Source organism: Accipiter gentilis, unplaced genomic scaffold (assembly GCF_929443795.1).
Source record: "Accipiter gentilis unplaced genomic scaffold, bAccGen1.1, whole genome shotgun sequence".
Lineage (NCBI taxonomy): Eukaryota > Metazoa > Chordata > Aves > Accipitriformes > Accipitridae > Astur > Astur gentilis.
Genome location: NW_026060989.1, coordinates 46,407 through 73,261, shown reverse-complemented (window position 1 = coordinate 73,261; position 26,855 = coordinate 46,407). Strand labels below are relative to the sequence as shown.

The 26,855-nt window shown below is 42.2% G+C and overlaps 1 protein-coding gene across 27 annotated transcripts in view; it reads left to right on the top strand.

Moving 5' to 3' along the window:
• Positions 1-26,855, top strand: part of LOC126037256 (uncharacterized protein DKFZp434B061-like) — a 306,771-nt gene that overhangs the window by 234,709 nt on the left and 45,207 nt on the right. The gene's annotated exons all lie outside the window — the stretch shown is intronic.

The following is a 26,855-nucleotide window of genomic DNA, read 5'->3' as shown; positions in this document are numbered from 1 at the left end:
AAGCCTGGATTCTGTAATGTCGCTATCAGCATAATTTCCAGATCAAAGATCCGGCCTCCTGTTACGATCATCAAACATAATTTTGAGTTCAGGGGACAGGTCATCACAACACTATGTTAGGTAGAGTATAAAACCTTATCATCAGATTCTCAGCTAGTTTAAGTCAATGTATTCTGTGTGTTCCGCTGAAGTCAACGAAACTAAACACACTATCATAGGAAAAAGATATTTCAGCACGCCTCAGACCTGGAAAACTATCTTGAAAAATGCCCGTAACTTTTAACACAAATTCTCTGCACTTCCCACGATCTCTCAACAGCGAGCAGTAGTAAGACCCTAACAGTTACTTGCAACCTATTTCTTGCATAGCATTCATTTTTATTTTAATTTTAAAAGGGGCAACTAATACATAAGATTTTTGCAGCTACTCACAAAAATCAATAAGCAAAGACATTTGTTCCAAGACTTAAATTTCTTGTATAATTTAAAAAACTATCAAAACTCTGTAAAGTAAAATAGATACATTTACCTACTAATGCAGGAAACTACAGACAAACTTCAGGAAATGACCAAAGGTGCAGAGGATAGGCTAATGCCTATTAGCATTAGGTAGAAAAACAAGGTAGAAAAGGTAGAAATGCCTATTAGCATTAAGGTAGAAGAAGAAGAACAACAACAACAACAACAACAACAACAACAACAAAACCCCCAGAAGTTCTACAGAAAAATGAGTGAGCAGCCCACAGCACTGGCAGACAACAGATTTTTTTATCCCCGCTTCCTCCACCCCTTCTTCTTACCCCCCCACCCCCGTTTTTTTTTAAAGGAAATAATTATTCTATTCTGAAACATATTGCCAGTGATGCAGTTGAAGCCAAAAGTTTAAATGAGTTCAGGAGAGAATTAACCGAATTCTAACACATGTGCCAACACAACTGCTATAAAAAGCATCTGCATCATGGTGAAATGCAAACAGCTACTCTGAGAATGACACATTATTATTCACTAAATTTGCCTTTTACCCTGTTGTATAGTTACTAATGTTGAAAAGAGTCACTGCTGTGCAAGAAACTAAAACTTACAGCGCTTTATGCTCGGAGAGAACTGTGGCCCATCAGCTCGTGGCTGTGAAGTCTTACAACTTAACACGTTGCAGTTGCGCACCAGCAAGTTCTGAGGTGGACTGCCGACTGTATTCAATAGTCACAGCTTATGTAGGAGGATATGATAAACTTTACTTATTTGCCTTTAACCGATGCTCCAAATATGTTAAAGTCGTTCTTAAAGCAGGTTACTGGTTTGATTACCCTTCATACAAAATCCTCCTTCAAATGGAGGTTTCTCTTCTCTTCTTTTCAGATTTAAGGCATGAACAGAAACCACACCTGCATCACCACTGAAATCAGTGCCTATTTTTCAATAAACTTTAGCAGCAGCATCAGAATTCGTCCTCAAGTACCGTTCATAAAGCAAATGCTTCATTCTTCAAAACTTTTTTTAGCAAAGGTTAGTAATGCTGTACCACAGACTCTCACGCCCAGTCACACGTGTTCTTCCCGAGACTGTTACGCAGCTTAGTATTTTAAAAATCGCCATCCTAACTGCGTACCTGATACTACTGGTTCTCCCCTTTTTAAAGTCTGATGTTAAGGAAAAGCTGCAAGTCCTACAAAACCAGGCAGACTTGCTTGTTCATGCCAAAGAGAAAAAGGTTAAGCATTATTAAAAAATAAGACTATTGCCTACCTTTAAGTATCCATAAAGCTATCAACATGAACCGTATGGTGGCCTGTTAGCATCGCTATTTGAACACGGGCATGCAAAATGTCCTTCAGTTAAATTCCAAACTCTATGAAGTAATTGGTGGGCAATTCCCCAAGGATAAAACGTCTATCAAAAGCCAACAGTAAGCCAGAAATCTCTTTCCGTTTCATAGGGTAAAAAAAAAATAAATACAGTGAATCCTGAAAAAAGAAATAGATATTAGACAGGGAACGCCTATATAGTTATAGGGCAAGTAATAAAACATTTAGTGTTTTGATTTTATTTTTTTTTTCTGTCATCACAATAGTTAGACAAACATGGAAACATTTGCAACAGCAATACTTGGGTCACTTTAAAATCTTGGTAACACTGAAATACAGGGCAGCGAAAGCTAATGATGTGGGGAGGGGACTTTAGGTCTTCTTATTTTCATACACATTCACACACACACACACATATAGATATATACACACGCGCACTCCACAACTCCAAAGAGCTATCTTAACTATGTCTGCCAGTAAACGGAAATAGTAGGCAGAAAGGAACCATATCTATACTAAGACAGTTAGCTGTGCCGTAAAACTGAAGATCACTGCAACCAGTGCCATCTTAAAGAAGAAAAAACAACCACCACCAACAACAACCAAAAAACCTGAAAGGAACCATCACTGTGCATGTCATAAGCATGAAGTTATTTTAACCTGATGACTACTCTGCTCTATACTTTAAGCATCATGAAGTTTTTATGTATTTTTAAAGTCTAAGGTTATTGTTTTAAATGGCCTACTTGTAGTGGCAGCCCAAGTAGCATTCTGGAGAACACCACAGTGCCCACAACTTCTACAGGTCAGTGCAGTCTGATCAAGCACTACATTTCTAGGGGAGGAAAACAAAAAACCACTACCGCTCATTTATTCGATTGAAAAGCTTATTACCTGTACCTTCCAAAGCAACAGGCTACAGGAACACTGAATGCAAAGTAAACCAGACCCATCTGGAATACTCTGACTCAGTCTCAGCTCCAAGTTACACATCTTTCATTTCGTATTTTAAGGGATTAACAGCATTTGGATGCACAGAAACTGTCTTTACAGTGAAGTCTGCAGACCTCCGAGTCAAAAGTTAAAATGTCTTCCTAAATTATAACAGTATTAGCACTTCCTCTGAAAAGGAGTGAAAAAAACACAGCCAGGGAAGGAGGAAGTGACACAACACCAAGGGTTTTTTTTCCCAGAGATTACAAAATCCTGAGAGAACAAGATGCTTGTGCTATCAGAATAAAAATCCCCAAAGAAACAAAAGAGTTTACCTTTCCCTTGGAAAAGTTACTTTTGAGTCAAGATCTGCCCTTTTTCTCTCCCAAGCATGAAATCTCTCTTCAGCTTAAGACTCTCTTCTACTGCAGTAGAAATTTAGTGCACATGCTGGAACCTGGACAGAATCTTATTTAAAAAAACAAACAATACAATAGTACTACAGTGGCTAGAAATCTTTTACATATTCTGATGAAGAGACTCAACTTATTTCTAGGAAATAAAGTGTTTGGGGCCAAAGCCAACAGATGATGTTCATGTAAGGTTAAATTTTTATTAATTTTTTTTTTTTTTTTTTAAAATTGATATATTGAAAAAAGCTGGAGAAGGAAGCGGGGACAGAAATGAAAAACCACTCAGGGAGTCAGTGGTATAGACTGTCACCATGCAATCTCAATATTGTAATTGCAGATCACATAGTCAGAACAAGCCAGTCAAAAGTAGCACCCTCCCTGGGAGAGGGGCGGGAGTCTCTCTCCCCTTGTCTTTCAAGCCAAGACCCAACTAGCAGAAGGCAGCTTTTCTGTCAGATAAAGCAAGGCAAAAGGATCACGTACAGCAACTTCCTTGCAGCCTCTTGCTCCTGAGCACCCTTCTTCACCTCTTTCTTTCTTTCTCTCTTTCTTCTGGTGATGGGAAGGCAAAGCATGTTCTGTTCCTGTGAGCCCATACTGCTTGTCCCTATAGTCACAGCAGGCACCTGTGATTCCTCTCCGAAGACATTTACGCATAGAAATCAGTTGAGTGGTGTGTTACGGAAGCATAAGCTGCAGCGGACGTGATTTTGAATCAGTTAATTTTGTGCCCACCATGACAAAATAAAACCAGCAATTTCTTACTTTATAGAAATTCTCCTAAAGTAGTAGTTGCCCCCAACAGCTGTCAAGTTTTTGTATCACAGGAGAACAAATGCAGCCAAAAGAACATTTTCTCTAAAAGGACCGCTCCGAACTACACAAGCAGGCAGGCACAGGCAGCTCCCGATTTAATAAAGCGTATGTACACAGCACCACTTAGTGGTGCAAGCGGAGTCACCGCTGACAGGAATGAGAAGCTTGAACACCAACCTTCCCGCCCCGGCTCCCTGGACATGAACGATGTCTGGTCTGTCTGTCCTCACTCGCAAAATACCACTACAATGCCTTTACTACAAGAGAGTACATCTGCCAAGCAAAACAAGTCCAAGAGTGCTGAACCTCAAGGCCAGCAGAACCAACGGCTGCTGAGCATCAAACAGATGCATCCACTCTGAAGAGCTTTCAGAATTCTGCAGCACTCTACCACACGGTTTCTGGCGACACAGCCTGAAGCAGGGTTTAAACAAATGATCCAGCTTAGTATCTGCCTGTAGTGCAAAGAATAGCAATCTCTTGGCCCACGATTTGGGTTTTATATAGACTTGGGCCATAAACAAATGCAACAGATGTAGAAAAACTGAAGACCGACAGCAACTGGAACGTAACTATTCTTTTTCCACTCCATCAACCCGTTGGAAAACTCACTCACTCGTGCACTTACGTAACTGAGCACAAAGAGAACAAAAAGAAAGGCTTTTATTCAGAACAAATTAGTGTGTCTTTACAGGAAAGTAACGGTTTCAACTTACAAAACCAGCATCATCATTAGTGATGCACCTTTCCTGAATAAGGGATAAAAGAAGAGGATAACCATTGCTTTTACTGATACGTTCTTAATAATTAGCTGAGCACTTCTAAAGAGGAAGAACTTTGCTGCTTTCAGGACCGAAGTAAGAAAAAGTCTAAAGCATAGTCTTCCTGACGTGGGAAGACGTGTCCGCAAGAGAGGCACAAGATCCGATACAGAAATGTATCTACGTCTCGCTGAAAATTTGCACTCTAAGCATCACCAGCTTCTGCTTCCAGGGCAGTATACCACCAGCTTAACCGGAGGGTAGTAATTTTACCCCACACAAGAAGTCAGAACACGCACTATCCTTTAAGGAGGCAGAACAATAACCAAAGCAGGAAGAGGCTTAGAAATTAAGGCAAGATGGCACTTGCTCAGACACACAGTGAGGAGGTGCAAGCTGGGTAAGACAGCAAAATGGAGATTGTTCCTCATTCACACAGAGCTCATTTCGACTCGAGTTGGTCATCCTCTCCTCTTCCCACAAAATTAGGAATGCTTTTACGTAGGAAGTCCTGACTTTGTAGCCATCTATGCCGACAAACAACAAACTATTCTAGGTCTGCTCTTGTGGTATTTAGGAAGTCGCAGAATTCAGCTTAGGGATGCATAATCACAGTATTTAATTACTGTTGCAGTACTGACCTACCTACACCAGCAGATAATAAACTAAAAATCATAGTGCTTCTGATTTGGTATAAGCCAACAGACCTCCAGATTTTTTTCAGAGCACGTAAAGGTACAGCTCTCTGGGCATCACATGGTAATCATAACTGCCAAATGACTTGACAAGCTTGTAAACATCCAAACTGCTGCAAACACATCTATACATACAATAATGGATAAAACGTAGATGCATTCCACCTACACGCTTATGCAGGCAAACACTCGTGAGTTAAAAGCCACTGTATGAACCAGCTTACGGAGCGCTTAACAAAGCCAGTGATTCCCTGGCACACCTGAAGACCAGAAAAACATTCACCAAATAAAGTTAGGGACATGCTCTTTTTTTTTTTTTTTTTTTTTTTTTTTAACCTGTAACGTGTACTAAGACAGCAAGGTCACTTTTCCAGCATCATTCATACACACATATGCCCCAGAAGCTACTTGAAATTACCTTGTGTAATGGAATTGTCTGGAAAGCTCAGCTTAAAGTAGCTGAGCTCAGTGACCGATTGATTTACAGGTACAGAAAATAAATGCATGCAGCATTTTAACAATGCTGACTTACCAGTGTTATGTTATTTCCATTTAGCAAAATCTGGTCTAGCTTTGTGATTCTTCTGCCCTCAGACGGAGTCTCACTGAAGCAGCGTTAAAAACAAATAAGTAAGCACACATAACCAGGGACAACAGTTCCAGTTTTGATTACAGAATAAATCTCTACATTAAGATGGCAGTTGTTGGAACTAAGAAATGAATTGGCCACGCTGCAGCCTGATCTTGACAAATTGACCGCCTGGATAAAGCAAGCTATCTGGCAACTAAAAAGATCCATTGTACTTTTCTGCTCAGTACACCTAAAGATACAGATTTCACCCTCGAAATCTCGGCAATTTCTTGAATACCACCAACACTCAGAACAGGTTTCAAATAGCAACGTGGCAGGACAAAGTAATAAATGCTTATCCTTAAGTCTGCTAACTCTCTAAGCCTTTGCCTAGACCTTAAGGAAATGTAAAAACAAACAAACTACTGGAAAGTTCAACACACAATCCACGCAAAGTTAAGGCTATCAAGTAGGAACCGGATTACAAGTATAAGTCATGCAACAGCTACTCTATAACATGGATGTCCTGAACAGATCCTCCTCTACAGTTTAAGTCCAAGGTACAAACCATTCAGCTGGCAAGTATTCCAAAAATATAAAACCTCTTTGCTTACAGAGCTTACACAGTATTTTTCCCCAGGAAACCAAATGTTCAAGAGGAACAGGAGGCAGAAACAACATTTACAATTCTGTAACGTCTTCTAGCACCGTATCTGAAAATCCAGTTTCAAGGAAAATAAGGCCCCGAATTTAAAAATAAAACTATTTCCAGTTATTTCCATGTCACACTGAGCTGTGATTTTACCTGTAAAACAAAAAAATCAGAACAAGACAACTGATCCATACAAAAAAGGCTCTCCTATCCGGCTCTCTTTCAAATGCTGGCATTTTCTGTGACTTGGATTTTGCCTGTTATTATGAGATCATTACATCACCTATCACACAAGTGTAGCTTTGTTATCTTTGAAAGAAAAGCTGCTAGACAATATACAACACAAAGTTAGACAAGCGAGGGCAGTACACAGGGATTTCACAGGCACTCTGGAATTGGGCACCCGACTTGAATTCCTGGCTTTGAAAACCTCTCTCCAAATGACTTACCGTCTTTCACTAAGATCCAGCAGCAGTTCTCTCCTGTGCCTCATGCTCTTCTTTAGCCAGCCAAAGCCCACGGAGCTGCACTGTAAGCTTGAAGGCCAGTGTGCCAGCTGCGTGTCCTATTTCTGTCACCTAGTTCTTATGTACCGTTTCTTGCTAATCAAAAGGCCCAGTGAATCCTCCTCACACATCACACTTGAGGTAGTACATCCAAGCATTATTTCTGCCGCGCTACATTTGCACGGATTAGCTGCTGAACCCTCCAGATGATGTACTGCTTTTCAAGAAGGGTGTAGTATAACTGGCGAGGGTCTACAGTAAGTCCAAGAGGGTGCTCAACGATGTACAGGAGTCTGACTTCAAAGCATAAATTGAAAAACAGCCTCTTAACCTAGAAAGGGCAATACTGGAGAGAAAGAACAATGTTTAAACTCTAAAAGGTAGCTATAAGGAACAACTTTTCTGTGCATCCACTGCACACAGTTACACGGAATCATGGGGCTTAAATTACAACCTGAAAAACTTAGGGTATGTGGCAATCTTTGCAACAGTAGTAATAATTACAGGAAATGTTTAAGAATAAATTAGGCAAGCGTTTGTCAAGAATGGTACAGAAAGTTGATCATTCACCTCTAGAATGAGAGCAACACTAGACTATCTTCAAAGGTTCTTCTTTCCCCACTGCTGTCCCTCTCCGTATTTCTACCCTCAAACACAAGCATCATCCCCAGCTCTGCACTTACAATTCTATCTGCATATGCACATGTCTAGAGATGCACATTTATTTCTTCGTTACACACAGCTGAAGGAGACTACTCAGAGGTAAGCCAATTTACATAAACAGCTTTTGAAAGTTAAACACCTCAGCTTCTTGCAAAACGTCAGCCCAACAGAACACCGTCAGCCCAACAGAACACCGGGAGCGGTATGTAAATCCTTATGCCAAAACTGCATTCTCTTAAATCTTATGAAAACCATCTCTAATATAAAGCCTGACTTGTCCATTTTCTGACACTCCCCTTCTCTGTCATCAAGGTACTTATTAGACAGTAAAGCAACTGACGGGGTAAACACCATAACTAGCACAATAGCTGACTTCCGTAGCAGTTGCATATCAGGTCTGAAGAAATGTGAGTTTAGTAGGTAGATACACATTCAGAAATGCACAAGAACTGAAAGGAGTAATCTGTAACTGGTAGACTAAGAACACTGCAATAGCATGCAATGTAAATCAACATGCACCTATAGGGAAGGGAAGTACAGAAACATTCTTCTGGATTGAAAAAAAAAAAAAAATATACGCAGCAATGGTAGGAAAAGGTACTTGGAACGTGCCACTTTCAATCCACTGAAACAATGTCTGCAACAGCAGTAAGAACACTGGCAAACTACCTTCTCTGTTCCACAGGGCCTTGAAACCCATACGCATTGTCTGTTGCCAGGTGCCCTTAGGAAACAAAGGCGCTGCGATCAGTAGAAGCGTGTAGAACACCGAAAATGAAACTTTTGAGTATGTCACATGCAAGATCCTCATTCTCCGTACAGTCTACAAGGTTACACAATTGTAAAATACTTTGTAAGAATGAGAATCCTGACGTTTGCCTTGGATTAAAAAAGTTTTAAAACTCCGTTTTGAGTTTTTTTTCCAAGGGTTTTAGAAATAAAAGCATCTTGGTAAAGTGATTTTCACACACTGCACAGACACAAGCAGTGTTTCTCCCACTGCGAGAGGAGTATCAAAATACTCTTATCTAATATGTTATAGACAAGAGTGACCAAGGTCACAGGAGAATCTGTACTTTCCCACTGATTACAAGGAACGGGCCAGCTGCTTTGTGCCTCCTATGCAGCTGGAGCATGCAGTTGCCTGGTAACTCGTTCCGACCTATTGCATCTTAATCACATATACATGGAGGAATACCAAGCTGACCGCTTAGGTTTATCAGCCAAAACAGTTTACAGCAACGCAATAGTTTAGAGCAATTCAGGAAGTTTAACACTGAATTTAGGTATGCGCTTATATGGTTTGACGAACAGAACTTTTATAAATGAAAGGGAAACAACAGGTGACTTTAGAGCATACAAAAGGTATAGTCTACAAACCAAATATCAATTATTAGCAATGTTTCCCTGTTCAAAGGGCATCACTTAATGTCTCAGACTCAACAAGCATGAACTGACAGACTGTTATGATTTGAAAATTTTAAAAAAGTTCTAATAGTGTGCCCAAAACAGAGCTGTTTCAGTGTTCAGGCTAGACTCGTTGTCTCCAGTAAATACATATCTTAATTCTAACACAGGATAAAAACCGATTTATAAATTTCCTCTTGTAAAAATGAAACTGTTCCAATCACCCTGTTCACTCCTATTTAAGATATTAAATAGGGCAAATCAGAAGTAACTTGAACCAATCCCTCCCACCCAGCTATAAACCAGGACCATATACAGCCCTTGCAGACTACACAAGACCCTGTCTCATTCCAGCCATATCATTAGCACAAGCTGTGCAAACCCATGCAAATCAACAGGTTTTCCAGGCATAAAAGCAGACTCCAACAGCAGTTAAGCCACTTCTTACAACTGACAATGTCATACTTCCATCACTGATTATAGCACAAGAACAAAAGAGAATGGGTCTTTATTGTCCTTCATGAACTTGAGGGGCTGCAAGAAACCAGTGAAGTTACAAGCCTGGATTCTGTAATGTCGCTATCAGCATAATTTCCAGATCAAAGATCCGGCCTCCTGTTACGATCATCAAACATAATTTTGAGTTCAGGGGACAGGTCATCACAACACTATGTTAGGTAGAGTATAAAACCTTATCATCAGATTCTCAGCTAGTTTAAGTCAATGTATTCTGTGTGTTCCGCTGAAGTCAACGAAACTAAACACACTATCATAGGAAAAAGATATTTCAGCACGCCTCAGACCTGGAAAACTATCTTGAAAAATGCCCGTAACTTTTAACACAAATTCTCTGCACTTCCCACCATCTCTCAACAGCGAGCAGTAGTAAGACCCTAACAGTTACTTGCAACCTATTTCTTGCATAGCATTCATTTTTATTTTAATTTTAAAAGGGGCAACTAATAAATAAGATTTTTGCAGCTACTCACAAAAATCAATAAGCAAAGACATTTGTTCCAAGACTTAAATTTCTTGTATAATTTAAAAAACTATCAAAACTCTGTAAAGTAAAATAGATACATTTACCTACTAATGTAGGAAACTACAGACAAACTTCAGGAAATGACCAAAGGTGCAGAGGATAGGCTAATGCCTATTAGCATTAGGTAGAAAAACAAGGTAGAAAAGGTAGAAATGCCTATTAGCATTAAGGTAGAAGAAGAACAACAACAACAACAACAACAACAACAAAACCCCCAGAAGTTCTACAGAAAAATGAGTGAGCAGCCCACAGCACTGGCAGACAACAGATTTTTTTATCCCCGCTTCCTCCACCCCTTCTTCTTACCCCCCCACCCCCGTTTTTTTTTAAAGGAAATAATTATTCTATTCTGAAACATATTGCCAGTGATGCAGTTGAAGCCAAAAGTTTAAATGAGTTCAGGAGAGAATTAACCGAATTCTAACACATGTGCCAACACAACTGCTATAAAAAGCATCTGCATCATGGTGAAATGCAAACAGCTACTCTGAGAATGACACATTATTATTCACTAAATTTGCCTTTTACCCTGTTGTATAGTTACTAATGTTGAAAAGAGTCACTGCTGTGCAAGAAACTAAAACTTACAGCGCTTTATGCTCGGAGAGAACTGTGGCCCATCAGCTCGTGGCTGTGAAGTCTTACAACTTAACACGTTGCAGTTGCGCACCAGCAAGTTCTGAGGTGGACTGCCGACTGTATTCAATAGTCACAGCTTATGTAGGAGGATATGATAAACTTGACTTATTTGCCTTTAACCGATGCTCCAAATATGTTAAAGTCGTTCTTAAAGCAGGTTACTGGTTTGATTACCCTTCATACAAAATCCTCCTTCAAATGGAGGTTTCTCTTCTCTTCTTTTCAGATTTAAGGCATGAACAGAAACCACACCTGCATCACCACTGAAATCAGTGCCTATTTTTCAATAAACTTTAGCAGCAGCATCAGAATTCGTCCTCAAGTACCGTTCATAAAGCAAATGCTTCATTCTTCAAAACTTTTTTTAGCAAAGGTTAGTAATGCTGTACCACAGACTCTCACGCCCAGTCACACGTGTTCTTCCCGAGACTGTTACGCAGCTTAGTATTTTAAAAATCGCCATCCTAACTGCGTACCTGATACTACTGGTTCTCCCCTTTTTAAAGTCTGATGTTAAGGAAAAGCTGCAAGTCCTACAAAACCAGGCAGACTTGCTTGTTCATGCCAAAGAGAAAAAGGTTAAGCATTATTAAAAAATAAGACTATTGCCTACCTTTAAGTATCCATAAAGCTATCAACATGAACCGTATGGTGGCCTGTTAGCATCGCTATTTGAACACGGGCATGCAAAATGTCCTTCAGTTAAATTCCAAACTCTATGAAGTAATTGGTGGGCAATTCCCCAAGGATAAAACGTCTATCAAAAGCCAACAGTAAGCCAGAAATCTCTTTCCGTTTCATAGGGTAAAAAAAAAATAAATACAGTGAATCCTGAAAAAAGAAATAGATATTAGACAGGGAACGCCTATATAGTTATAGGGCAAGTAATAAAACATTTAGTGTTTTGATTTTATTTTTTTTTTCTGTCATCACAATAGTTAGACAAACATGGAAACATTTGCAACAGCAATACTTGGGTCACTTTAAAATCTTGGTAACACTGAAATACAGGGCAGCGAAAGCTAATGATGTGGGGAGGGGACTTTAGGTCTTCTTATTTTCATACACATTCACACACACACATATAGATATATACACACGCGCACTCCACAACTCCAAAGAGCTATCTTAACTATGTCTGCCAGTAAACGGAAATAGTAGGCAGAAAGGAACCATATCTATACTAAGACAGTTAGCTGTGCCGTAAAACTGAAGATCACTGCAACCAGTGCCATCTTAAAGAAGAAAAAACAACCACCACCAACAACAACCAAAAAACCTGAAAGGAACCATCACTGTGCATGTCATAAGCATGAAGTTATTTTAACCTGATGACTACTCTGCTCTATACTTTAAGCATCATGAAGTTTTTATGTATTTTTAAAGTCTAAGGTTATTGTTTTAAATGGCCTACTTGTAGTGGCAGCCCAAGTAGCATTCTGGAGAACACCACAGTGCCCACAACTTCTACAGGTCAGTGCAGTCTGATCAAGCACTACATTTCTAGGGGAGGAAAACAAAAAACCACTACCGCTCATTTATTCGATTGAAAAGCTTATTACCTGTACCTTCCAAAGCAACAGGCTACAGGAACACTGAATGCAAAGTAAACCAGACCCATCTGGAATACTCTGACTCAGTCTCAGCTCCAAGTTACACATCTTTCATTTCGTATTTTAAGGGATTAACAGCATTTGGATGCACAGAAACTGTCTTTACAGTGAAGTCTGCAGACCTCCGAGTCAAAAGTTAAAATGTCTTCCTAAATTATAACAGTATTAGCACTTCCTCTGAAAAGGAGTGAAAAAAACACAGCCAGGGAAGGAGGAAGTGACACAACACCAAGGGTTTTTTTTCCCAGAGATTACAAAATCCTGAGAGAACAAGATGCTTGTGCTATCAGAATAAAAATCCCCAAAGAAACAAAAGAGTTTACCTTTCCCTTGGAAAAGTTACTTTTGAGTCAAGATCTGCCCTTTTTCTCTCCCAAGCATGAAATCTCTCTTCAGCTTAAGACTCTCTTCTACTGCAGTAGAAATTTAGTGCACATGCTGGAACCTGGACAGAATCTTATTTAAAAAAACAAACAATACAATAGTACTACAGTGGCTAGAAATCTTTTACATATTCTGATGAAGAGACTCAACTTATTTCTAGGAAATAAAGTGTTTGGGGCCAAAGCCAACAGATGATGTTCATGTAAGGTTAAATTTTTATTAATTTTTTTTTTTTTTTTTTTAAAATTGATATATTGAAAAAAGCTGGAGAAGGAAGCGGGGACAGAAATGAAAAACCACTCAGGGAGTCAGTGGTATAGACTGTCACCATGCAATCTCAATATTGTAATTGCAGATCACATAGTCAGAACAAGCCAGTCAAAAGTAGCACCCTCCCTGGGAGAGGGGCGGGAGTCTCTCTCCCCTTGTCTTTCAAGCCAAGACCCAACTAGCAGAAGGCAGCTTTTCTGTCAGATAAAGCAAGGCAAAAGGATCACGTACAGCAACTTCCTTGCAGCCTCTTGCTCCTGAGCACCCTTCTTCACCTCTTTCTTTCTTTCTCTCTTTCTTCTGGTGATGGGAAGGCAAAGCATGTTCTGTTCCTGTGAGCCCATACTGCTTGTCCCTATAGTCACAGCAGGCACCTGTGATTCCTCTCCGAAGACATTTACGCATAGAAATCAGTTGAGTGGTGTGTTACGGAAGCATAAGCTGCAGCGGACGTGATTTTGAATCAGTTAATTTTGTGCCCACCATGACAAAATAAAACCAGCAATTTCTTACTTTATAGAAATTCTCCTAAAGTAGTAGTTGCCCCCAACAGCTGTCAAGTTTTTGTATCACAGGAGAACAAATGCAGCCAAAAGAACATTTTCTTTAAAAGGACCGCTCCGAACTACACAAGCAGGCAGGCACAGGCAGCTCCCGATTTAATAAAGCGTATGTACACAGCACCACTTAGTGGTGCAAGCGGAGTCACCGCTGACAGGAATGAGAAGCTTGAACACCAACCTTCCCGCCCCGGCTCCCTGGACATGAACGATGTCTGGTCTGTCTGTCCTCACTCGCAAAATACCACTACAATGCCTTTACTACAAGAGAGTACATCTGCCAAGCAAAACAAGTCCAAGAGTGCTGAACCTCAAGGCCAGCAGAACCAACGGCTGCTGAGCATCAAACAGATGCATCCACTCTGAAGAGCTTTCAGAATTCTGCAGCACTCTACCACACGGTTTCTGGCGACACAGCCTGAAGCAGGGTTTAAACAAATGATCCAGCTTAGTATCTGCCTGTAGTGCAAAGAATAGCAATCTCTTGGCCCACGATTTGGGTTTTATATAGACTTGGGCCATAAACAAATGCAACAGATGTAGAAAAACTGAAGACCGACAGCAACTGGAACGTAACTATTCTTTTTCCACTCCATCAACCCGTTGGAAAACTCACTCACTCGTGCACTTACGTAACTGAGCACAAAGAGAACAAAAAGAAAGGCTTTTATTCAGAACAAATTAGTGTGTCTTTACAGGAAAGTAACGGTTTCAACTTACAAAACCAGCATCATCATTAGTGATGCACCTTTCCTGAATAAGGGATAAAAGAAGAGGATAACCATTGCTTTTACTGATACGTTCTTAATAATTAGCTGAGCACTTCTAAAGAGGAAGAACTTTGCTGCTTTCAGGACCGAAGTAAGAAAAAGTCTAAAGCATAGTCTTCCTGACGTGGGAAGACGTGTCCGCAAGAGAGGCACAAGATCCGATACAGAAATGTATCTACGTCTCGCTGAAAATTTGCACTCTAAGCATCACCAGCTTCTGCTTCCAGGGCAGTATACCACCAGCTTAACCGGAGGGTAGTAATTTTACCCCACACAAGAAGTCAGAACACGCACTATCCTTTAAGGAGGCAGAACAATAACCAAAGCAGGAAGAGGCTTAGAAATTAAGGCAAGATGGCACTTGCTCAGACACACAGTGAGGAGGTGCAAGCTGGGTAAGACAGCAAAATGGAGATTGTTCCTCATTCACACAGAGCTCATTTCGACTCGAGTTGGTCATCCTCTCCTCTTCCCACAAAATTAGGAATGCTTTTACGTAGGAAGTCCTGACTTTGTAGCCATCTATGCCGACAAACAACAAACTATTCTAGGTCTGCTCTTGTGGTATTTAGGAAGTCGCAGAATTCAGCTTAGGGATGCATAATCACAGTATTTAATTACTGTTGCAGTACTGACCTACCTACACCAGCAGATAATAAACTAAAAATCATAGTGCTTCTGATTTGGTATAAGCCAACAGACCTCCAGATTTTTTTCAGAGCACGTAAAGGTACAGCTCTCTGGGCATCACATGGTAATCATAACTGCCAAATGACTTGACAAGCTTGTAAACATCCAAACTGCTGCAAACACATCTATACATACAATAATGGATAAAACGTAGATGCATTCCACCTACACGCTTATGCAGGCAAACACTCGTGAGTTAAAAGCCACTGTATGAACCAGCTTACGGAGCGCTTAACAAAGCCAGTGATTCCCTGGCACACCTGAAGACCAGAAAAACATTCACCAAATAAAGTTAGGGACATGCTCTTTTTTTTTTTTTTTTTTTTTTTTTTTAACCTGTAACGTGTACTAAGACAGCAAGGTCACTTTTCCAGCATCATTCATACACACATATGCCCCAGAAGCTACTTGAAATTACCTTGTGTAATGGAATTGTCTGGAAAGCTCAGCTTAAAGTAGCTGAGCTCAGTGACCGATTGATTTACAGGTACAGAAAATAAATGCATGCAGCATTTTAACAATGCTGACTTACCAGTGTTATGTTATTTCCATTTAGCAAAATCTGGTCTAGCTTTGTGATTCTTCTGCCCTCAGACGGAGTCTCACTGAAGCAGCGTTAAAAACAAATAAGTAAGCACACATAACCAGGGACAACAGTTCCAGTTTTGATTACAGAATAAATCTCTACATTAAGATGGCAGTTGTTGGAACTAAGAAATGAATTGGCCACGCTGCAGCCTGATCTTGACAAATTGACCGCCTGGATAAAGCAAGCTATCTGGCAACTAAAAAGATCCATTGTACTTTTCTGCTCAGTACACCTAAAGATACAGATTTCACCCTCGAAATCTCGGCAATTTCTTGAATACCACCAACACTCAGAACAGGTTTCAAATAGCAACGTGGCAGGACAAAGTAATAAATGCTTATCCTTAAGTCTGCTAACTCTCTAAGCCTTTGCCTAGACCTTAAGGAAATGTAAAAACAAACAAACTACTGGAAAGTTCAACACACAATCCACGCAAAGTTAAGGCTATCAAGTAGGAACCGGATTACAAGTATAAGTCATGCAACAGCTACTCTATAACATGGATGTCCTGAACAGATCCTCCTCTACAGTTTAAGTCCAAGGTACAAACCATTCAGCTGGCAAGTATTCCAAAAATATAAAACCTCTTTGCTTACAGAGCTTACACAGTATTTTTCCCCAGGAAACCAAATGTTCAAGAGGAACAGGAGGCAGAAACAACATTTACAATTCTGTAACGTCTTCTAGCACCGTATCTGAAAATCCAGTTTCAAGGAAAATAAGGCCCCGAATTTAAAAATAAAACTATTTCCAGTTATTTCCATGTCACACTGAGCTGTGATTTTACCTGTAAAACAAAAAAATCAGAACAAGACAACTGATCCATACAAAAAAGGCTCTCCTATCCGGCTCTCTTTCAAATGCTGGCATTTTCTGTGACTTGGATTTTGCCTGTTATTATGAGATCATTACATCACCTATCACACAAGTGTAGCTTTGTTATCTTTGAAAGAAAAGCTGCTAGACAATATACAACACAAAGTTAGACAAGCGAGGGCAGTACACAGGGATTTCACAGGCACTCTGGAATTGGGCACCCGACTTGAATTCCTGGCTTTGAAAACCTCTCTCCAAATGACTTACTGTCTTTCACTAAGATCCAGCAGCAGTTCTCTCCTGTGCCTCATGCTCTTCTTTAGCCAGCCAAAGCCCACGGAGCTGCACTGTAAGCTTGAAGGCCAGTGTGCCAGCTGCGTGTCCTATTTCTGTCACCTAGTTCTTATGTACCGTTTCTTGCTAATCAAAAGGCCCAGTGAATCCTCCTCACACATCACACTTGAGGTAGTACATCCAAGCATTATTTCTGCCGCGCTACATTTGCACGGATTAGCTGCTGAACCCTCCAGATGATGTACTGCTTTTCAAGAAGGGTGTAGTATAACTGGCGAGGGTCTACAGTAAGTCCAAGAGGGTGCTCAACGATGTACAGGAGTCTGACTTCAAAGCATAAATTGAAAAACAGCCTCTTAACCTAGAAAGGGCAATACTGGAGAGAAAGAACAATGTTTAAACTCTAAAAGGTAGCTATAAGGAACAACTTTTCTGTGCATCCACTGCACACAGTTACACGGAATCATGGGGCTTAAATTACAACCTGAAAAACTTAGGGTATGTGGCAATCTTTGCAACAGTAGTAATAATTACAGGAAATGTTTAAGAATAAATTAGGCAAGCGTTTGTCAAGAATGGTACAGAAAGTTGATCATTCACCTCTAGAATGAGAGCAACACTAGACTATCTTCAAAGGTTCTTCTTTCCCCACTGCTGTCCCTCTCCGTATTTCTACCCTCAAACACAAGCATCATCCCCAGCTCTGCACTTACAATTCTATCTGCATATGCACATGTCTAGAGATGCACATTTATTTCTTCGTTACACACAGCTGAAGGAGACTACTCAGAGGTAAGCCAATTTACATAAACAGCTTTTGAAAGTTAAACACCTCAGCTTCTTGCAAAACGTCAGCCCAACAGAACACCGTCAGCCCAACAGAACACCGGGAGCGGTATGTAAATCCTTATGCCAAAACTGCATTCTCTTAAATCTTATGAAAACCATCTCTAATATAAAGCCTGACTTGTCCATTTTCTGACACTCCCCTTCTCTGTCATCAAGGTACTTATTAGACAGTAAAGCAACTGACGGGGTAAACACCATAACTAGCACAATAGCTGACTTCCGTAGCAGTTGCATATCAGGTCTGAAGAAATGTGAGTTTAGTAGGTAGATACACATTCAGAAATGCACAAGAACTGAAAGGAGTAATCTGTAACTGGTAGACTAAGAACACTGCAATAGCATGCAATGTAAATCAACATGCACCTATAGGGAAGGGAAGTACAGAAACATTCTTCTGGATTGAAAAAAAAAAAAAAATATACGCAGCAATGGTAGGAAAAGGTACTTGGAACGTGCCACTTTCAATCCACTGAAACAATGTCTGCAACAGCAGTAAGAACACTGGCAAACTACCTTCTCTGTTCCACAGGGCCTTGAAACCCATACGCATTGTCTGTTGCCAGGTGCCCTTAGGAAACAAAGGCGCTGCGATCAGTAGAAGCGTGTAGAACACCGAAAATGAAACTTTTGAGTATGTCACATGCAAGATCCTCATTCTCCGTACAGTCTACAAGGTTACACAATTGTAAAATACTTTGTAAGAATGAGAATCCTGACGTTTGCCTTGGATTAAAAAAGTTTTAAAACTCCGTTTTGAGTTTTTTTTCCAAGGGTTTTAGAAATAAAAGCATCTTGGTAAAGTGATTTTCACACACTGCACAGACACAAGCAGTGTTTCTCCCACTGCGAGAGGAGTATCAAAATACTCTTATCTAATATGTTATAGACAAGAGTGACCAAGGTCACAGGAGAATCTGTACTTTCCCACTGATTACAAGGAACGGGCCAGCTGCTTTGTGCCTCCTATGCAGCTGGAGCATGCAGTTGCCTGGTAACTCGTTCCGACCTATTGCATCTTAATCACATATACATGGAGGAATACCAAGCTGACCGCTTAGGTTTATCAGCCAAAACAGTTTACAGCAACGCAATAGTTTAGAGCAATTCAGGAAGTTTAACACTGAATTTAGGTATGCGCTTATATGGTTTGACGAACAGAACTTTTATAAATGAAAGGGAAACAACAGGTGACTTTAGAGCATACAAAAGGTATAGTCTACAAACCAAATATCAATTATTAGCAATGTTTCCCTGTTCAAAGGGCATCACTTAATGTCTCAGACTCAACAAGCATGAACTGACAGACTGTTATGATTTGAAAATTTTAAAAAAGTTCTAATAGTGTGCCCAAAACAGAGCTGTTTCAGTGTTCAGGCTAGACTCGTTGTCTCCAGTAAATACATATCTTAATTCTAACACAGGATAAAAACCGATTTATAAATTTCCTCTTGTAAAAATGAAACTGTTCCAATCACCCTGTTCACTCCTATTTAAGATATTAAATAGGGCAAATCAGAAGTAACTTGAACCAATCCCTCCCACCCAGCTATAAACCAGGACCATATACAGCCCTTGCAGACTACACAAGACCCTGTCTCATTCCAGCCATATCATTAGCACAAGCTGTGCAAACCCATGCAAATCAACAGGTTTTCCAGGCATAAAAGCAGACTCCAACAGCAGTTAAGCCACTTCTTACAACTGACAATGTCATACTTCCATCACTGATTATAGCACAAGAACAAAAGAGAATGGGTCTTTATTGTCCTTCATGAACTTGAGGGGCTGCAAGAAACCAGTGAAGTTACAAGCCTGGATTCTGTAATGTCGCTATCAGCATAATTTCCAGATCAAAGATCCGGCCTCCTGTTACGATCATCAAACATAATTTTGAGTTCAGGGGACAGGTCATCACAACACTATGTTAGGTAGAGTATAAAACCTTATCATCAGATTCTCAGCTAGTTTAAGTCAATGTATTCTGTGTGTTCCGCTGAAGTCAACGAAACTAAACACACTATCATAGGAAAAAGATATTTCAGCACGCCTCAGACCTGGAAAACTATCTTGAAAAATGCCCGTAACTTTTAACACAAATTCTCTGCACTTCCCACCATCTCTCAACAGCGAGCAGTAGTAAGACCCTAACAGTTACTTGCAACCTATTTCTTGCATAGCATTCATTTTTATTTTAATTTTAAAAGGGGCAACTAATAAATAAGATTTTTGCAGCTACTCACAAAAATCAATAAGCAAAGACATTTGTTCCAAGACTTAAATTTCTTGTATAATTTAAAAAACTATCAAAACTCTGTAAAGTAAAATAGATACATTTACCTACTAATGTAGGAAACTACAGACAAACTTCAGGAAATGACCAAAGGTGCAGAGGATAGGCTAATGCCTATTAGCATTAGGTAGAAAAACAAGGTAGAAAAGGTAGAAATGCCTATTAGCATTAAGGTAGAAGAAGAACAACAACAACAACAACAACAACAACAAAACCCCCAGAAGTTCTACAGAAAAATGAGTGAGCAGCCCACAGCACTGGCAGACAACAGATTTTTTTATCCCCGCTTCCTCCACCCCTTCTTCTTACCCCCCCACCCCCGTTTTTTTTTAAAGGAAATAATTATTCTATTCTGAAACATATTGCCAGTGATGCAGTTGAAGCCAAAAGTTTAAATGAGTTCAGGAGAGAATTAACCGAATTCTAACACATGTGCCAACACAACTGCTATAAAAAGCATCTGCATCATGGTGAAATGCAAACAGCTACTCTGAGAATGACACATTATTATTCACTAAATTTGCCTTTTACCCTGTTGTATAGTTACTAATGTTGAAAAGAGTCACTGCTGTGCAAGAAACTAAAACTTACAGCGCTTTATGCTCGGAGAGAACTGTGGCCCATCAGCTCGTGGCTGTGAAGTCTTACAACTTAACACGTTGCAGTTGCGCACCAGCAAGTTCTGAGGTGGACTGCCGACTGTATTCAATAGTCACAGCTTATGTAGGAGGATATGATAAACTTGACTTATTTGCCTTTAACCGATGCTCCAAATATGTTAAAGTCGTTCTTAAAGCAGGTTACTGGTTTGATTACCCTTCATACAAAATCCTCCTTCAAATGGAGGTTTCTCTTCTCTTCTTTTCAGATTTAAGGCATGAACAGAAACCACACCTGCATCACCACTGAAATCAGTGCCTATTTTTCAATAAACTTTAGCAGCAGCATCAGAATTCGTCCTCAAGTACCGTTCATAAAGCAAATGCTTCATTCTTCAAAACTTTTTTTAGCAAAGGTTAGTAATGCTGTACCACAGACTCTCACGCCCAGTCACACGTGTTCTTCCCGAGACTGTTACGCAGCTTAGTATTTTAAAAATCGCCATCCTAACTGCGTACCTGATACTACTGGTTCTCCCCTTTTTAAAGTCTGATGTTAAGGAAAAGCTGCAAGTCCTACAAAACCAGGCAGACTTGCTTGTTCATGCCAAAGAGAAAAAGGTTAAGCATTATTAAAAAATAAGACTATTGCCTACCTTTAAGTATCCATAAAGCTATCAACATGAACCGTATGGTGGCCTGTTAGCATCGCTATTTGAACACGGGCATGCAAAATGTCCTTCAGTTAAATTCCAAACTCTATGAAGTAATTGGTGGGCAATTCCCCAAGGATAAAACGTCTATCAAAAGCCAACAGTAAGCCAGAAATCTCTTTCCGTTTCATAGGGTAAAAAAAAAATAAATACAGTGAATCCTGAAAAAATAGATATTAGACAGGGAACGCCTATATAGTTATAGGGCAAGTAATAAAACATTTAGTGTTTTGATTTTATTTTTTTTTTCTGTCATCACAATAGTTAGACAAACATGGAAACATTTGCAACAGCAATACTTGGGTCACTTTAAAATCTTGGTAACACTGAAATACAGGGCAGCGAAAGCTAATGATGTGGGGAGGGGACTTTAGGTCTTCTTATTTTCATACACATTCACACACACACACACATATAGATATATACACACGCGCACTCCACAACTCCAAAGAGCTATCTTAACTATGTCTGCCAGTAAACGGAAATAGTAGGCAGAAAGGAACCATATCTATACTAAGACAGTTAGCTGTGCCGTAAAACTGAAGATCACTGCAACCAGTGCCATCTTAAAGAAGAAAAAACAACCACCACCAACAACAACCAAAAAACCTGAAAGGAACCATCACTGTGCATGTCATAAGCATGAAGTTATTTTAACCTGATGACTACTCTGCTCTATACTTTAAGCATCATGAAGTTTTTATGTATTTTTAAAGTCTAAGGTTATTGTTTTAAATGGCCTACTTGTAGTGGCAGCCCAAGTAGCATTCTGGAGAACACCACAGTGCCCACAACTTCTACAGGTCAGTGCAGTCTGATCAAGCACTACATTTCTAGGGGAGGAAAACAAAAAACCACTACCGCTCATTTATTCGATTGAAAAGCTTATTACCTGTACCTTCCAAAGCAACAGGCTACAGGAACACTGAATGCAAAGTAAACCAGACCCATCTGGAATACTCTGACTCAGTCTCAGCTCCAAGTTACACATCTTTCATTTCGTATTTTAAGGGATTAACAGCATTTGGATGCACAGAAACTGTCTTTACAGTGAAGTCTGCAGACCTCCGAGTCAAAAGTTAAAATGTCTTCCTAAATTATAACAGTATTAGCACTTCCTCTGAAAAGGAGTGAAAAAAACACAGCCAGGGAAGGAGGAAGTGACACAACACCAAGGGTTTTTTTCCCAGAGATTACAAAATCCTGAGAGAACAAGATGCTTGTGCTATCAGAATAAAAATCCCCAAAGAAACAAAAGAGTTTACCTTTCCCTTGGAAAAGTTACTTTTGAGTCAAGATCTGCCCTTTTTCTCTCCCAAGCATGAAATCTCTCTTCAGCTTAAGACTCTCTTCTACTGCAGTAGAAATTTAGTGCACATGCTGGAACCTGGACAGAATCTTATTTAAAAAAACAAACAATACAATAGTACTACAGTGGCTAGAAATCTTTTACATATTCTGATGAAGAGACTCAACTTATTTCTAGGAAATAAAGTGTTTGGGGCCAAAGCCAACAGATGATGTTCATGTAAGGTTAAATTTTTATTAATTTTTTTTTTTTTTTTTAAAATTGATATATTGAAAAAAGCTGGAGAAGGAAGCGGGGACAGAAATGAAAAACCACTCAGGGAGTCAGTGGTATAGACTGTCACCATGCAATCTCAATATTGTAATTGCAGATCACATAGTCAGAACAAGCCAGTCAAAAGTAGCACCCTCCCTGGGAGAGGGGCGGGAGTCTCTCTCCCCTTGTCTTTCAAGCCAAGACCCAACTAGCAGAAGGCAGCTTTTCTGTCAGATAAAGCAAGGCAAAAGGATCACGTACAGCAACTTCCTTGCAGCCTCTTGCTCCTGAGCACCCTTCTTCACCTCTTTCTTTCTTTCTCTCTTTCTTCTGGTGATGGGAAGGCAAAGCATGTTCTGTTCCTGTGAGCCCATACTGCTTGTCCCTATAGTCACAGCAGGCACCTGTGATTCCTCTCCGAAGACATTTACGCATAGAAATCAGTTGAGTGGTGTGTTACGGAAGCATAAGCTGCAGCGGACGTGATTTTGAATCAGTTAATTTTGTGCCCACCATGACAAAATAAAACCAGCAATTTCTTACTTTATAGAAATTCTCCTAAAGTAGTAGTTGCCCCCAACAGCTGTCAAGTTTTTGTATCACAGGAGAACAAATGCAGCCAAAAGAACATTTTCTCTAAAAGGACCACTCCGAACTACACAAGCAGGCAGGCACAGGCAGCTCCCGATTTAATAAAGCGTATGTACACAGCACCACTTAGTGGTGCAAGCGGAGTCACCGCTGACAGGAATGAGAAGCTTGAACACCAACCTTCCCGCCCCGGCCCCCTGGACACTGCAGCCTGATCTTGACAAATTGACCGCCTGGATAAAGAAAGCTATCTGGCAACTAAAAAGATCCATTGTACTTTTCTGCTCAGTACACCTAAAGATACAGATTCACCCTCGAAATCTCGGACAATTTCTTGAATACCACCAACACTCAGAACAGGTTTCAAATGGCAACGTGGCAGGACAAAGTAATAAATGCTTATCCTTAAGTCTGCTAACTTTCTAAACCTTTGCCTAGACCTTAAGGAAATGTAAAAACAAACAAACTACTGCAAAGTTCAACACGCAATCCACGCAAAGTTAAGGCTATCAAGTAGGAACCTGATTACGAGTATAAATCGTGCAATAGCTACTCTATGACATGGATGTCCTGAACAGATCATCCTCTACAGTGTAAGTCCAAGGTACAAACCCATCAGCACCTCCTTCCCTCTCTGTATCGCTGTGGTTACCTGCTCTGTGCCCAGAGCCAAAAAGAATCCCGACGTTGGAGTTACTGTTCCTTTTATGCCCAGCCCCATACTTCTTTCCCGACGGAGAGGTGACGCACCTGATTTGAGGTGGAGTGCAGACAACCTTCTCATCTAGTGCTGGGCAGTTTATTTGTCCCACAAACAAACCCCAGGAAAGAGAATGCACAGTTGGACGGGTGCACTTGAGATTTTGACCACGCGGTAGCACCGTTAACTGCTGAAAGAGCAGGACTCTCTGCCGCTCCGTGTCCATGTCACGACTGCCCTCACGTCCCCAGTCTGCACCCAGCTCCTCCAGGGTGTGCAGAGGAGCTTCCAGCCCTGGCTCAGCAGGCGTCCACATAAGATCCCCCAGCCAAGAGGGGGGTGTATGCTCACCTGCCACATCGATACCGTGGGTACATTAAAAGCCACCCCCCAACCCTTTCCCCAGGAGTGATTGGGGGAGGCTCTTCAGTCATCTGGCTGTAAACCCCCTCCCCCTCAGGGAGACCAACATCCAGGCATGCCTTGCTCTAACTCCCCAAATCCACTGCCCTCCGAGGAATAAAAGGCGTCTGGGCCACTCCCCCGGCTCTAATCTGCAGATATGCCTGGCTTCCCAGAAGCAGGCTGAGAAAGCCAGCATTAAGGCACTCCTTCCCACGCCCAGATCCACAAAATCCTCAGAGAAAAGAAGAAAAATAGCCACTTCACTGCAGCATGAAGTAAATAAACTTGGGGGACACAGGAGGCCAGTTCTCCTGGGGTCAATGGAAAGGAGGGCTAGATGCAACGTATCTGAGGATTTTCCATGTGCACAGCTGAAACAGCCATGCCTCAAGCAGGGATACGTCCCATTTATGGCAGTTCCTCCCCACTTCTCATCCCCAAAAGACAAACTCGGGCCTCTGCCTTCTCCGTGTGTAGCTCCCCACTCCCTTCAGCATGGAGCTGCGAGGCTCGGGGTTTGTGGAGAACCACAGGTGGGAAACCGAGGCTACTAATGGTGACCACAGAGAACAGACCAGCTCGGAGGGGGCGAGGAGGGCTGATGCACAATTTCTACGTTTGAATTTGTTGGGAACTTGGTGGGAGTCACAAGCTTGCAAGCCACAACCCCAGCTATCCAGGACATGGGCTTCCCAAGATCACAAACCTCCGGGGACGGGGACGGCGCCTGCGCCGGCGAGCGAACGCCGGGCTGCCCCAACGCGAAGCACGGCGCATGCGCCCGGGAGGCGCGTCCGCACGGCTGGTCGGGGAGCGGGCGCAGCGGGAAGCCCGCGGAAAACCACGCGAAACCGGCAACGCTCCCGAGTCTGACCTGGTCGGACTCCGGGGGCCGCGAGGACTACGCCGCGCCCGAGAGCCACGCTGCTGCCCGGCCGCCGAGTCCGCGAAAACTACAGCTCCCGGCATGCCCCGGGAGGCAGCCTGCCCTGCTGCCTGACGCCGAGGGGACGCCGCTTCCGTTCCCCCCCCCCTCCCCACGCCGGCGCAGCAGCAGTTCCCGCCGAGCCCCCAGCGCCGCTCCGGGTAGCTCCGGCACGGCGCGGCCCCGCTGCCGCTCCGTGCGTGCAACACGGACCCCGCCGTCCTCCTCGGGGCTTTCCCCGGGACCCGCCGGCCGACTGCGCAGCCCCGCCACGGGGCCCGGTGAGCCCCCACCCCCGCGCGCCCGTTCTCTCAGCCGCCCTGTCAGCGCCCCACCCCCCACCCCCGCGCGCCCGTTCTCTCAGCCGCCCTGTCAGCGCCCCGCCCCCCACCCCCGCACGCACGTTCTCTCAGCCGCCCTGTCAGCACCCCCCCCCATCCCCGCGCGCACGTTCTCTCAGCCGCCCTGTCAGCGCCCCCACCCCGACCCCCGCGCGCACGTTCTCTCAGCCGCCCTGTGAGCCCCCAGGGCTCCCCCCCGGCCTCGGCACCCCCACCTCCCCCGGGGCACCCCCACCTCCCCCGGGCCACCCCCGCCTCCGACGTTCGCGCTCCGAGGGGCGCCCGGCCCCGCTCACCTTCTCCCTCGGGGCAGCCGCAGCCCGGTCACTGCTCAGCTCCGCTCCTGCCTGGGCTCCCGGCGGCCCCTCCCCCGGCAGCCCCTCCCCTTGCCAGGGAGGGGGCGTCGCCATCAGCCTCTCACTGCCCGCACCTGGGGCTCCTCCAGCCCCGGCCCGCAGCTGTGGTACCGAAACCCGGAACCAAACCCCTCACCACCAAGGTGAAGTGAAGCAGCAGGCACTGCCTTGACTGAGTGACAGATGTCAAGAGTCATCTGATGTGGAAGAGGTGTTAACTGGGGTCAAAATACAGATTTTAATACCCATCTGATTTTAGTTCTAAGACTTGGCTATTGCCAGGTATCATCTTTTCGATTTCCCCAGGTCCACCCGCGAGCGAGGCCACAAGGGAGATTTCTTCCAGAGAGAGGATAGAGTTATTAAGTCTCAAGACCACGATTTGCTTTTCTCCTTCATGAAGAGGTGAGTGGATCATATAGCATCACTAGTCACCCAAGCAGTTAAGCCTGAACTTTTCACCTGTCCTTTAATGCCGTCAACTCCAAGCTAAATTTTTCCCGTTATTAAGAGGGGACCAAAGATCATGTGAAGTATTATTATCCTTTCTACAAATACACCCCCATCTTGGAGCTTTAGCTACTAGAGAAGGTCTTGGGAGTTTGGGGTCAGAGGAGCTAGCTGCAAGTACAA